Source organism: Myotis davidii, unplaced genomic scaffold, assembly GCF_000327345.1.
Source record: "Myotis davidii unplaced genomic scaffold, ASM32734v1 scaffold762, whole genome shotgun sequence".
Classification (NCBI taxonomy): domain Eukaryota; kingdom Metazoa; phylum Chordata; class Mammalia; order Chiroptera; family Vespertilionidae; genus Myotis; species Myotis davidii.
The window spans coordinates 896,071-907,241 of NW_006293699.1; the positions used below are offsets into that span (position 1 = coordinate 896,071).

The 11,171-nt window shown below is 45.3% G+C and overlaps 1 protein-coding gene across 1 annotated transcript in view; it reads left to right on the top strand.

The window, feature by feature from the left end:
* Positions 1–6,868: 6,868 nt before the first annotated feature.
* The window catches only part of GALNT11 (polypeptide N-acetylgalactosaminyltransferase 11), a 62,512-nt gene continuing 58,209 nt past the window's right edge, over positions 6,869–11,171 (top strand). The window contains exon 1 of the mRNA XM_015566243.1: positions 6,869–7,077. The gene's annotated coding sequence lies outside the window, so the exon portion shown is untranslated. The remainder of the gene's footprint in view (positions 7,078–11,171) is intronic.

Here is an 11,171-nt window from a genome sequence, read left to right on the forward strand (position 1 = left end):
CTTTCTTGCTGATTTTTTATTTAGAGGATTTGTCCAATGATGATAATGGGGTGTTAAAGTTTCCTACTGTGAGTGTATTGTTGTCAATCTCTCCCTTGATCTCCTCCAAAAGATTTCTTATGTATTTGGGTGCTCCTATTTTGGGTGCGTATATGTTTACTAGAGTTATTTCTTCTTGTTGGATTGCTCCCTTTAGTATTATGAAGTGGCCTTCCTTATCTCTTTTGATGTCCTTCAATTTGAGACCTAATTTGTCAGATATAAGTATTGCTACCCCGGCTTTTTTTCCACTTCCATTCACCTGAAAAAAACGTTTTCCATCCCTTCACCATAAGTCTGTGTGCATCTTTTTTTCTGAGGTGGGTTTCATGAAGACAGCAGATATATAGGTCATGTTTTCTTATCCACTCAGTTACCCTATGTCTTCTGATTGGGGCATTTAATCCATTTACATTTAAAGTTATTATTGATAGATACTTGTTTGTCATCATTTTTATTCTTTACCCCTGTGTTCCTTCTTCATTTCCTATTTTTTCTTTTTACAGCAGACCCTTTAGCATTTCTTGCATTGCTGATTTGGTGGTAATAAACTCCCGTAGTCCTTTTTTGTCTGGGAAGCTCTTGATTTGACCCTCAATTTTAATTGATAGCCTTTCTGGGTACAGTATTCTTGGATTCAGACCCTTCGTTTGCATGACTTTGTATATTTCGTCCCATTCCCTTCTTGCCTGATGTGTTTCTGTTGAGAAATCAGTCACTAATCTGATGGGGGATCCTATGTAGGTAACTTTTCTCTCTCTCTGGCCACTTTTAAGATTCTTACTTTGTCGTTGGTGTTTGCCAATTTAATTATAATGTGCCTTGGCGTTGGTCTTTTGGGGTTCATTTTGTTTGGGACTCTGTGAGCTTCTTGGATTTGTGTGAACTTTTTCTTCCCTGTATCAGTGAATCTCCTCCTGTTTTTTAAGTTTTTTTTTCTAGGTACTGCTCTGCTTGGGTATTTTTTCCTACCTTGTTTTCTAGCTCACTGATGCGGTTCTCTGTTTCTTCCAGTCTACTGTTGATGCTTTTATTGCAGCAATGTCATTTTTCATTTCTTCTTGGTTCTTCTTCATTTCCTCTTGGTTCTTACAAATATTGTTGAATCTGTCTTCCAACCTTTACAGTGACCTTAAGACCATATCTCTGAATTCTCTGTCATATTGCTTGTCTCCATTTCATTTACATCCTTTTCTGGTGATGCCTCCTTTTCTTTCATATGCAGGCTGTTTCGTTGTCTCTATTTGATTGCTCCTCTCCAGTTGTTATGGATATGTAACACTCTCTCTCCTGCGTTCACTTAAAGGCACAAAATACAACACAACAAGGCACAATGCACAAGGCACTGAACACAAATGTATTCACGATACTATTGACCCCAAATAAAGGTGACCACCAGAGAAAAGAGAATTAGGGGATTAAAAAAAATAGTGCAAAAATGATATTGAGAAAAGGAAGGAAAGTAAGAGAGAAAAGAAATAGAATAAAAAAGAAGAGGGAAAAACTTTATGGGGAGAAAACTCCAATAAAACAATAACTAATCCAAAAAATGCAAACAACAAACACCTAGAAATGAATGCAAACTACAAACAACAAGTAATAACAAGCGAGGAGAGGAAAAACAGAAGCAAAAAAAAAAGAGGAACAACCACACAAACAAACAAAAAAAACCAAACTAATCAACAATCAAAAAAACAACAATAGGACAGAGAGAAAGAAGGGCAAAACAAGACAAAATAAAACAAAAAACATAAAACAAAAAAAAAAGGGAAGAGAGAAAAAATTTGGATAGTGAAGAAAGAGAAGTGTGTATGGACTTGGAGCAGGGGAGTGGAAATTAGATATATAAATAGGATGAATTTTTAATGGGGTAAAAAGAAAGAATAAGGAATATCTAAAGCAGAAATAGCGTAAGAGAAACAGGACAACAAAAGGGGAAAAGTGAGGAAGAGAGTGTTGGCATAAAGGTAAAGTTGAGATAGAGTAAAATGATGCTAAAGGAAAAATGAAAATAGACTGTAGAACACTAATCCCAAAATAAAATAAAATAAAGAGAAAATAAAATGAAACTTTTAAGAGATGGTAAAATAATAGTAATAATACTGATTAAGAATAAAAATATAATAATTAAAAAGGTAAAATCAAGTGAGAAAAAAAGAAAAAATGTAGTTTCTTAAGTAAAAGATTAAAAAATAAAAATTTGCAGTAGTGAAGGTCATTCACTTCCTCTACTGTTCCTTTTGGCACGCCTGTTTCCTGTCATGTAATCAGGACAGTATTGAAGTTCCCTGCATTCCACCGCTTCTCTGTGTCATAAGCCACAATCCTGTTTTCAAGCAGGCAGTATTTCTTTGTTTCTCAGCCTGCCTTTAGTTGTATTTATATAAAAGTCAATTTGTGATTCAGCCTCTGGGTGGCAGTGTTAGTGTATTGACATCTTGGGCTATAAGTCCTCTCTGCCCAGTATTTAGATTTTGTTTTCACTTAATACTAGGTTGGGGGAATGGACGGCCCCAGAACTGGTTTTCTGTTCGTTTCTCCCCACTCTGATTTCCAGGTTCCACAAAAACAACTTTCCCCTGCAGTCTCTGAGAATGTTTTTAATTGGGAGATCATATGTACTGGCCTAGTAATCAAAAGCAAGGATTTAAAGGGAAAAGAGAGCCAGAGTAAGCACACAGACTCGTGACCTCCCCCCCGCCCCACAGTGCGTGCAACTCTGTGCACGTCTCTGCACATGTCTTTTTCCCCCCTGGCACAGTGCAGCTGGTACACTAGTAGAGCTTCAGGCTTCCTTTCTGTGCCCATCCCAGCAATGGGTTGATTTCTAGAGTTCCCTTCTGCCAGCAGCCCCATGGACCCCCTTCCACATTCATGGACTATGCTGACCCCAATGGCCACGGATTTTCTGGGGCACAGACTTCCTCTGAACCTCTAGATCCCACTGTGCGTGTTTCTCCCTCCAGCCTGGATCGCAGACCTCACCTTTCTCTAGTCTAGGTGAAGTTTGACCTTTCCATGAGAAGATGCAGGGCTCGTCCGCTCTGCGCTGCTTGGGAACCAGTGTTTGTGGGTTTGCAGCTGATCCCTGGGTGGTTGTAGGGCCCCGGGAGGTATCCGAGTTCTTCCCGGTTGAAGGTAAGGCTGGACTTCCCATCACAGCCACTCTCCCCTTCAAGATGGCACAACCTCTGTGGCAGAGCCAGTCACTCTGGGAGAGATTTCAGCAGCAGTAGAGGCTGCCTGGTCCGGCTGTCCCCAACAGTTCCTGGGAATATAGCTATCTCTCACTCACAAATAGACACTCCCCGCACGTTCACACACTCTCCTTTCGTTCTCTCACACACTATCTTGCAGCCTGCCTTCCCATACGCAGCCATCTTCCGCATTTCCCTCATGAACTTTACTATGTCTCATTTTTAAATATTAAAGTTATTAGGGTAACATTGGTTAATAAGATTATATAAGTTTCAGATGTACAGTTCTATAATATCATCTGTATATAGAACTGCGTGCTAACCACCCAAGGTCTAGTCTCTTGTATCCATGTATTTGACTCCCTTTACTCTTTTTTTCCTCCCACCTCTTTTCCTCCTGTCTAGATCTATGTTTGTTTGTTCATTTGTTGTTTTTTGTTTTTGTCTTTTTGTTGTTAATCCTCACTCGAGAATATTTTTCTATTGATTTTTAGAGAGAGAGAGAGAGAAACATCAATGTGAGAGAGACACATGGATTGGTTGCCTCCAGCAAGTGCCCTGACCAGGCCAAGCCTACAACCCAGGTATGTGCCCTTGACCAGGAATCAAACCCACTGCCCTTCAGTCTGAGGGCCAACACTCTAACCACTGAGCAAACCAGCTAGGGCCATCCATTCACCTTTTGAGGAACATCTTGATTGCTCCCAAGTCTTGGCAATTATGAGTAAAGCTGCTATAAATATTTGGTGTGCAGGTGTTCGTGTGAGTTTTGGTAGTTTCAAGGAGTTGGTTCATTTCATCTTAAGTTATACTTGTAGGCATAGAACTGTTTCTGTAACCAGACAATCAGTGGGTCCTTGCTCCCTGTCACTACTTGAGCCAATGAGGCAGAGACAGGGTTGCATCATATATGAGCATTTATTCCAATCTGGCTGGCAGTATGGGAGAGCAGCAGGTCATCCATGAAAATCTGCTCTGCACCTCCCATAAGCCAGCTGCTTGTATAGGATAGACCAGGATTACATAGGGAAGTAGGGATTACAGGCATGGGGAAGTAAGAGACTGGGGTGGGACTCTTACTGTTTGGGCACCAAGGTTGTTAACCTTTCCATGATAATAGGCAGTTCTTGAATGAGAATGGTTCCAAGGTTGACTCCCCAAGGTCCTGGGGGCGTACAACTCCCAGCCAGGTAAAAATGTTCTTTCTTTAACCAACACAAGGCAATCATGGTTAACAGAGCATGATTAACATCCTATATAATACAAGGCTAATATGCAAATAGACTGAACGGCAGGACAACTGAACAACCGGTTGCTATGATGTGTGCTGACCACCAGAGGGCGTGTGCGGAACATGGCAGGTGTTGGTCATGGCGGGATGGTGGAGCAGGTGAGTGGGAGCACCAGACCAAGGCAGGGCACCCATCACTGTCATCAGGGCGAGCTTCTGGTGGTTACTGAAAATTCTTTGCTCCTGTGTACCGTGGTCCTGGCCAGCGCTTGCACCTGCTCCTGGTGCTGGCCCCACTTGCACCCACAGCCAGCGCCGGAGCCGCCGCTTGCACCTGCTGCAGGTGCCTGGTGCCAGTCCAAACCACTTGGCGCCATCAGCAGGTGTAAGTTGCGGCTGCCAGCCCTGGTCGCCCCTGAGAGCTTCTCCACCTCCCCCTGCTCCGTGCCATCAGCAGGTGTGAGTGGGGCTGGCGTTAGTGCATGGAGCGGTGGCGTGGGGGCGGCGGCAGGAACGGGGCTACCAGCAGAAATGGGGGGCGGGTGATGGGAGGGACCCGGTGGGGGCACAGAGGATGGACCAAGACCCGCCCCTGTGCCTACCGCAGCCTCGTGGCCCACAGTTCCTTTCAAAGTGCACCAATTTCTTTATTATACTTTTAATTCATGTGAACATTAGTGATGTTCCATTCATTTCTGATGCTGGTAAATTGTATCTTCTCCCCCTTCTGGGGAAGGCGGGGTAATGAGTGGGTAGCCTTGTGGTAGGCGGCAGGAACCAGCAGCAGGTGTCTTGACTGGTGGGGTCAAACCAAACCTGGGTTTTGCAACCTCAGTACTTGGGTTCTGACTAGAAAATAATTCAGAGTCCAGACCCAAATTGTAAGAGAACATTTATTGGGTAAATTACTGAGGTAGAAAAAGTAATTCCTTGAAGAAATGGTCTTAGAAGTTGTAGAGGTAAAGGAAGGGCCCTTGGAGCTTGGGAGTGAGGAAGCTAATAGTAATATGCCTGGGGCCTGGAGGGGTCAGGCCAGGAAAGGGAAAGGCAGGGACATGCTCCCTGGAGGGAGAGCACACTGAGCCCTCTGTCCGAAGGGTTTTAAGGGCAGAGGTTTTAGGGGAGGGTCCCAGGGAAAGATCTTAATAGAATATTCAGCAGTTTTCCAGGTGTGTCCTGTCAGGGTTGTGGTCTCCACTGATTGACTGACCTGTTACTCAATGCAGCTGGTCCTGATGTCATCCATGGCTGGTTTTGTTGTTTATCTGGGCCTGGAGCTGAAATCCATCTGAGACATAGATGTTATCTCTAGGGAGGAAAGGTCACAGAGTTCAAACTGCATGACCATCATTGTAGTATGGGAGGAAAAGGCACCCTGGGGGTGAGGGCCCACCCTACAATTAATTGTTCATTGGTAGGCACCTGGGGCTTTCCATCCTGGTGACCTTCCCCGTATCTGACCATCGTTCTTGCTCTGCTCAGGTCTGTCTGTCTGTACAGCAGCCTGCCTAGAGATTTGTCAATTTTATTGATCTTTTTAAAGAACCAGCTTTTGATTCCATTGACTGTTCTCTCTTCTTTATTTTTTCTGTTTAAAATTTTTTAGGCTTCTGTTTATTTTCTTCTGGTAGCCTTAGGCTTAAATTGGTCTTCTATCTCTGGTTTCCTAAGGTGGAAGCTTAGGTTATTGACTTCAGATCTTTCTTATTTTCTAATATGAGCATTTAATGCTATAAATTTTCCTCTAATTTTTCCTTTTGCTGCATCCCATAAATTTTGATGTTATAGTTTCAGTTCAAAAAATTTTGTTTTCAGTTCAAAATATTTTTAACTTCTCCAGGCTTTAATTTCCAGATATCTGAGGGTTGGGTTTTTGTTGTTGTTATTGATTTCTAGTTTAATTTCATTGTGTCTAAGAACATACTTTGTGTGATTTCTAATCTTTTATGCCTGTTAAAGTATGTTTTATTGCCCAGAATGTAGTAAACAGTGGTGAATGTGGGTTAGAGAAGAATGTGTATTTTACTGTTGTTCTGGTGGTAAAGCAAGAGGAAGTGTAAGAGTTCCGTAACCTTCCAATTAAGCGTCAGCCTGTGTCCTTCACAAGGGTTCTCCAAAGTGTAGCTTTTCCTTCTTGCAACCTACTCCCTTTCCTAGCTACAGAGTTCCCAATCTTCCGATAAGTCAGGGGTGGGAAACCTTTTTTCTGCCAAGGGCTATTTGGATATTTATAACATCATCCGCTTAATATAATCCACTTAATATAAATTTATGTTGCTATGAATAAAGCTCCTAGATTATGGAATTTTGAGTCCTTCCAGAGTTTGCCTTGGCAGGGCCAGACCAACCATTTTTATGGAGAAGGCTTTGGGCTTGTTTCACAGTGGTTACTCTTTCAGAAGGCCGGGATCTTGCGTTGCCGGCGCCGGCATTCACCAGCGGATCTTTCTGGGATCTTCACCTTCACCTTGAGGACCTGGTGGGGTTCCTGGAGATAAAGCCCACAGAAGTGTGCCAGCCCCCAGGACTGCATTCTGGAGTTTCTAACGCTCATGCCAGTTCACACCCAACTCCAGCACAAGTTTATGGCTCCAGCAGCGTTTGCTCCAGGTAAGCATATCTCAGCTGTATCTCTCCAGGTTTGGGTGGCAGTTTGCCCTGTAACGTTAGTTCTCTGATGGGTCCAAAGGTGTCATTAATTTTCAGTTTGTCCAGCTTCTCTTGTTCTAAAGTTACAATTGGGCTTCTAAGCAAAAGTTGCCCCCTTTTTTAATTTAAATACATTTTAATGTATTTTTAAATTATAGTTGACATACATTATTATATTCATTCTAGGTATCCTATCTAATAAAAGAGAAACATGGTAATTAGCCGTACCTCCGCTACCCTTCCCATTGGCTAATCAGGGTGATATGCAAATTAACTGCCGGCCAAGATGGTGGCCGGCAGCCAGGCAGCTTGAAGCGAACAGGAGGCTTGCTTGCTTCAGTGACGGAGGACTCCAACGTTCCCCGCCTGCCGCTGCCGGCCTCTGAGCTTGCAGTTTGAAACATTGTTACAAATATAGAAGCTAAACAAAATCCCAGAAACCTGCTTTCAGCCAGCCGGGATCTCAGAGCTGGAGTTGAAACAGTGTTTTGATTATAGAACCCAAACAAACCAGGTACCTGCTTTCAGCAGCTGAGGCCTAAGAGCTGGAACCAAGCCTCAGAGCTAAAGCTGGCCCAGAAGAAAATAAAAAAAGAAAAGAAAAAAAGGAGCAGTTGGGAGCTTCAGTCACCTGCCAGCTTGAAAACAGCCCTCAGTCCCTCCCCCAGACTGGCCAGGCACCCCAGTGGGGACCCCCACCCTGATCCAGGACACCCTTCAGGGCAAACCAGCTGGCCCCCACCCATGCACCAGGCCTCTATCCTATATAGCAAAAGGGTAATATGCCTCCCAGCGCCGGGATCAGCGTGACAGGAGATAGTGCCCAAACCCCCTGATCGCCCTGTGGCTCTGTGTGTGACAGCAGGCGGGGCCACAACCTCCCTATCCGCCCTGCTCTGTTCGTGACAGGGGAAGGCACCCCAACCCCCTGATCAGCCGTGCTCTGTGCCTGACAGGGGGGAGCTCCCCAACCCCCTGATCGCCCTACAGCTCTGTGTGTGACAGGGTGCGGTGCCCCAACCCCCTGATTGGCCCTGCTCTGTGGGTGATAGAGGGCAGCGCCCCAACTGCCCCCACGGGCCCTACTCTGTGTGTGACGGGGTAGAGTCATAACCTCCCCATCGGCCCTGCCCTGAGTCTGACAGGGTGTGGCGCCCCAACCCCCTGATCCGCCCTGCTGTGTGTGTGACAGGGGGCAGTGCCCCAACCCCCTGATCGTCCCTGCTCTGTGCGTGACAGGGTACGGAGCCCCAACCCCCCTGATGGGCCCTGCTCTGTGAGTGACAGGGTGGCGCTGCAACCTCCCCATCGACCCTGCCTTGAGTGTGACGGGGCGGTGCCCCAACCCCCCAATTGGCCCTACCCTGAGCATGACTGAGGGTGGCATTGCAAACTCCCGATCCGCCCTGCTCTGTGCATGACAGGGGGCAGCTCCCCAACTCCCCAATCAGCCCTGCTCTGAGCCCGACCAGGGGCTGCACCTAGGGATTAGGCCTGCCCTCTGCCACCTGGGAGCAGGCCTAAGCCAGCAGGTCGTTATCTCCCGAGGGGTCCCAGACTGCGAGAGGGCACAGGCCAGGCTGAGGGGACCCCCCACCCCCCAGTGCACAAATTTTTGTGCACCAGGCCTCTAGTACTAGTATAATATAGTGATAATACGTTTATTTACCTTCTGAATTGTGGACCAAAAAAAGAGGGCTTTATGGGAAGTAACCACACAGGGTGATCTGATCATAAATTCCTAACTGGACAGGTCATTGTGGGAGTAGTCATGTCCCAGGAATATATTGACTTTAGTAATGGGTTTATCTTTGCTGTAAGCAAGCCCAACCATTGTTTTTATATCTAGGTTCACACACCTTAGAAATGCCTCTTTTTAGACCCATCCTCCTCCTTTTTTTTTAATAGACCCATCCTTCTAATGCATGAGCCACCCTTTCAGACTAAGACTTAACCATTCTCGAGAGAAAGCAAATAATCTTAACTATCCTATAATCCAATTCCTGTATGCCTTGCTTTCTCCCACCTTCACGAAATGTTCCCTTTTCCCTCCTTAATTTCAGATGCATAAAAGAAACTGCAACCCTAGCCAGTTTCTCTCAGTGAATAGAGCGTCGCCCTGTGGACTGGTTCGATTCTGGTCAAGGGCACATGCCTGGGTTGCAGGTTCATTTCCCGGTAGGGGGCATGCAAGAGGCAGCCAATCAGTGATTCTCTGTCATCATTGATATTTCTCTCTTCCCCCATCCCTTCCTCTCTGAAATCAGAAATACATTTTTTTTAAAAGAAGCAAAAAAAAAGAAACTGCTGTACTGTTATACTTGGGAGCATTTGAGATCCTATTCCCCAGCATATGCTGTCAGTTTGGCTCAAATAAACTCATAAAAATTCTCTACAGGTTTGGACATCTCTTAATATCTACATTATTAACCACTAGAGGCCCAGTGAATGGATTCGTACACTGGTGGGGTCCCTCAGCCTGTCCTGTGGGGCTCGGGCAGAAACGGCCCTGTGCACTGATTCATTCAGGGCATGTCCAGCCCAGGACTGTCTTGCCCAGTCCTGACTGGCCGGACCCCAGCAGCAAGCTAACCTACCAGTTGGAGTGTCTGTCTCCTGATGGCCAGTGCACGTCATAGCGACTGGTCGAACGGTCAAACTAACAGTTGGACACTTAGCATATTAGGCTTTTATTATATAAGGTACTCCCTATACCAGGGGTGGGCAAACTTTTTGACTCGAGGGCCACAATGGGTTCCTAAACTGAACCGGAGGGCCGGAACAAAAGCATGGATGGAGTGTTTGTGTGAACTAATATAAATTCAAAGTAAACATCATTACACAAAAGGGTATGGTCTTTTTTTTCAATAGTTTTATTCATTTCAAACGGCCGGATCCGGCCCACGGGCCGTAGTTTGCCCACAGCTGCCCTATACTGTACTTTATATCTGCATGACTATTGTTATAACTATCAATTTGTACTTCTTAATCCCTATTTCCTTTTTCAACAAGATCTCCCTAACCCACCTCCCATCTGGAGACTATCAGTTCTCTGTATCGTTTCTGTCTTATTTGTTCATTTTTTTTTTTAGATTCCACATAAATGTGAAATAACACGGTATTTGTCTTTCTCTGTCTGACTCACCTAATAGCATAATACCCATGTTGTAGCACATGGCAAGATTTCATTCTTTTTTTTACTGTTGAGTAATATTCATTCCATTGTATACATGCACCACTTCTTTATCCATTTGGACACTTAGGTTGCTTCCATATTTTGACTATTGTAAAGAATGCTGCAGTGAACATAGGGGTGTATATATCTTTTCAAATTAGTGTTTTGGATTATTAGGATACATACCCAGAAGTGGAATTGCTAGTGTTAATGTAAAAAAATTCGAGAGAAACCAAGATGGCAGCATAAGTAAACACCGGAGATTGCTGCCTCGCACAACCCCTTCAAAAATACAACTAAAAGACGCAATGGACATCATCCAGAACCACAGGAAGGCTGGCTGAGTGGAAATTCTACAACTAGAAGGAAAGAGAAAAACATACTGAGACTCAGAGGAGGTGCGGTGCAGAAGTAAAATACAGAGGTACAGAGGCGCGTGCAGAGAGAGCTGGCGCCTGAGGACATGGTTCTCTTTTTCAATCGGGAGGGAGTCTCAAGCTCTGAGCTCCAGTTCGGGCGAGTCTCGGGGACCCAGACTCATACAGGATAAACTGGACTGTCTGGCATCGGTCGGAACTCCTCGAGGGCAGCTTTCTCTCGGGGGTGCTTGCAGCGATTGCCGGGACACTGAGAAGCAGGGCCTCTGAGGGCAGGACTGAGAGTAGCCATAACTGCTCTCTCCGCCCTGTTGATCCCCTGGGACCCCACCCCACCCAAGCCATGCAGGGAAACTTTTGCATATGAAAGGCCTGGCCCTTTGCAATCTGATAATTACCTAACAATCTGCAGCTGGCCCAAGCCCCAGGGCAACTTGCATTGTGTCACAGCTGGCTCCTGCTGGGTAGCCTCAGGCAGAGGCTAGATTAGCACCTCCTTAGCG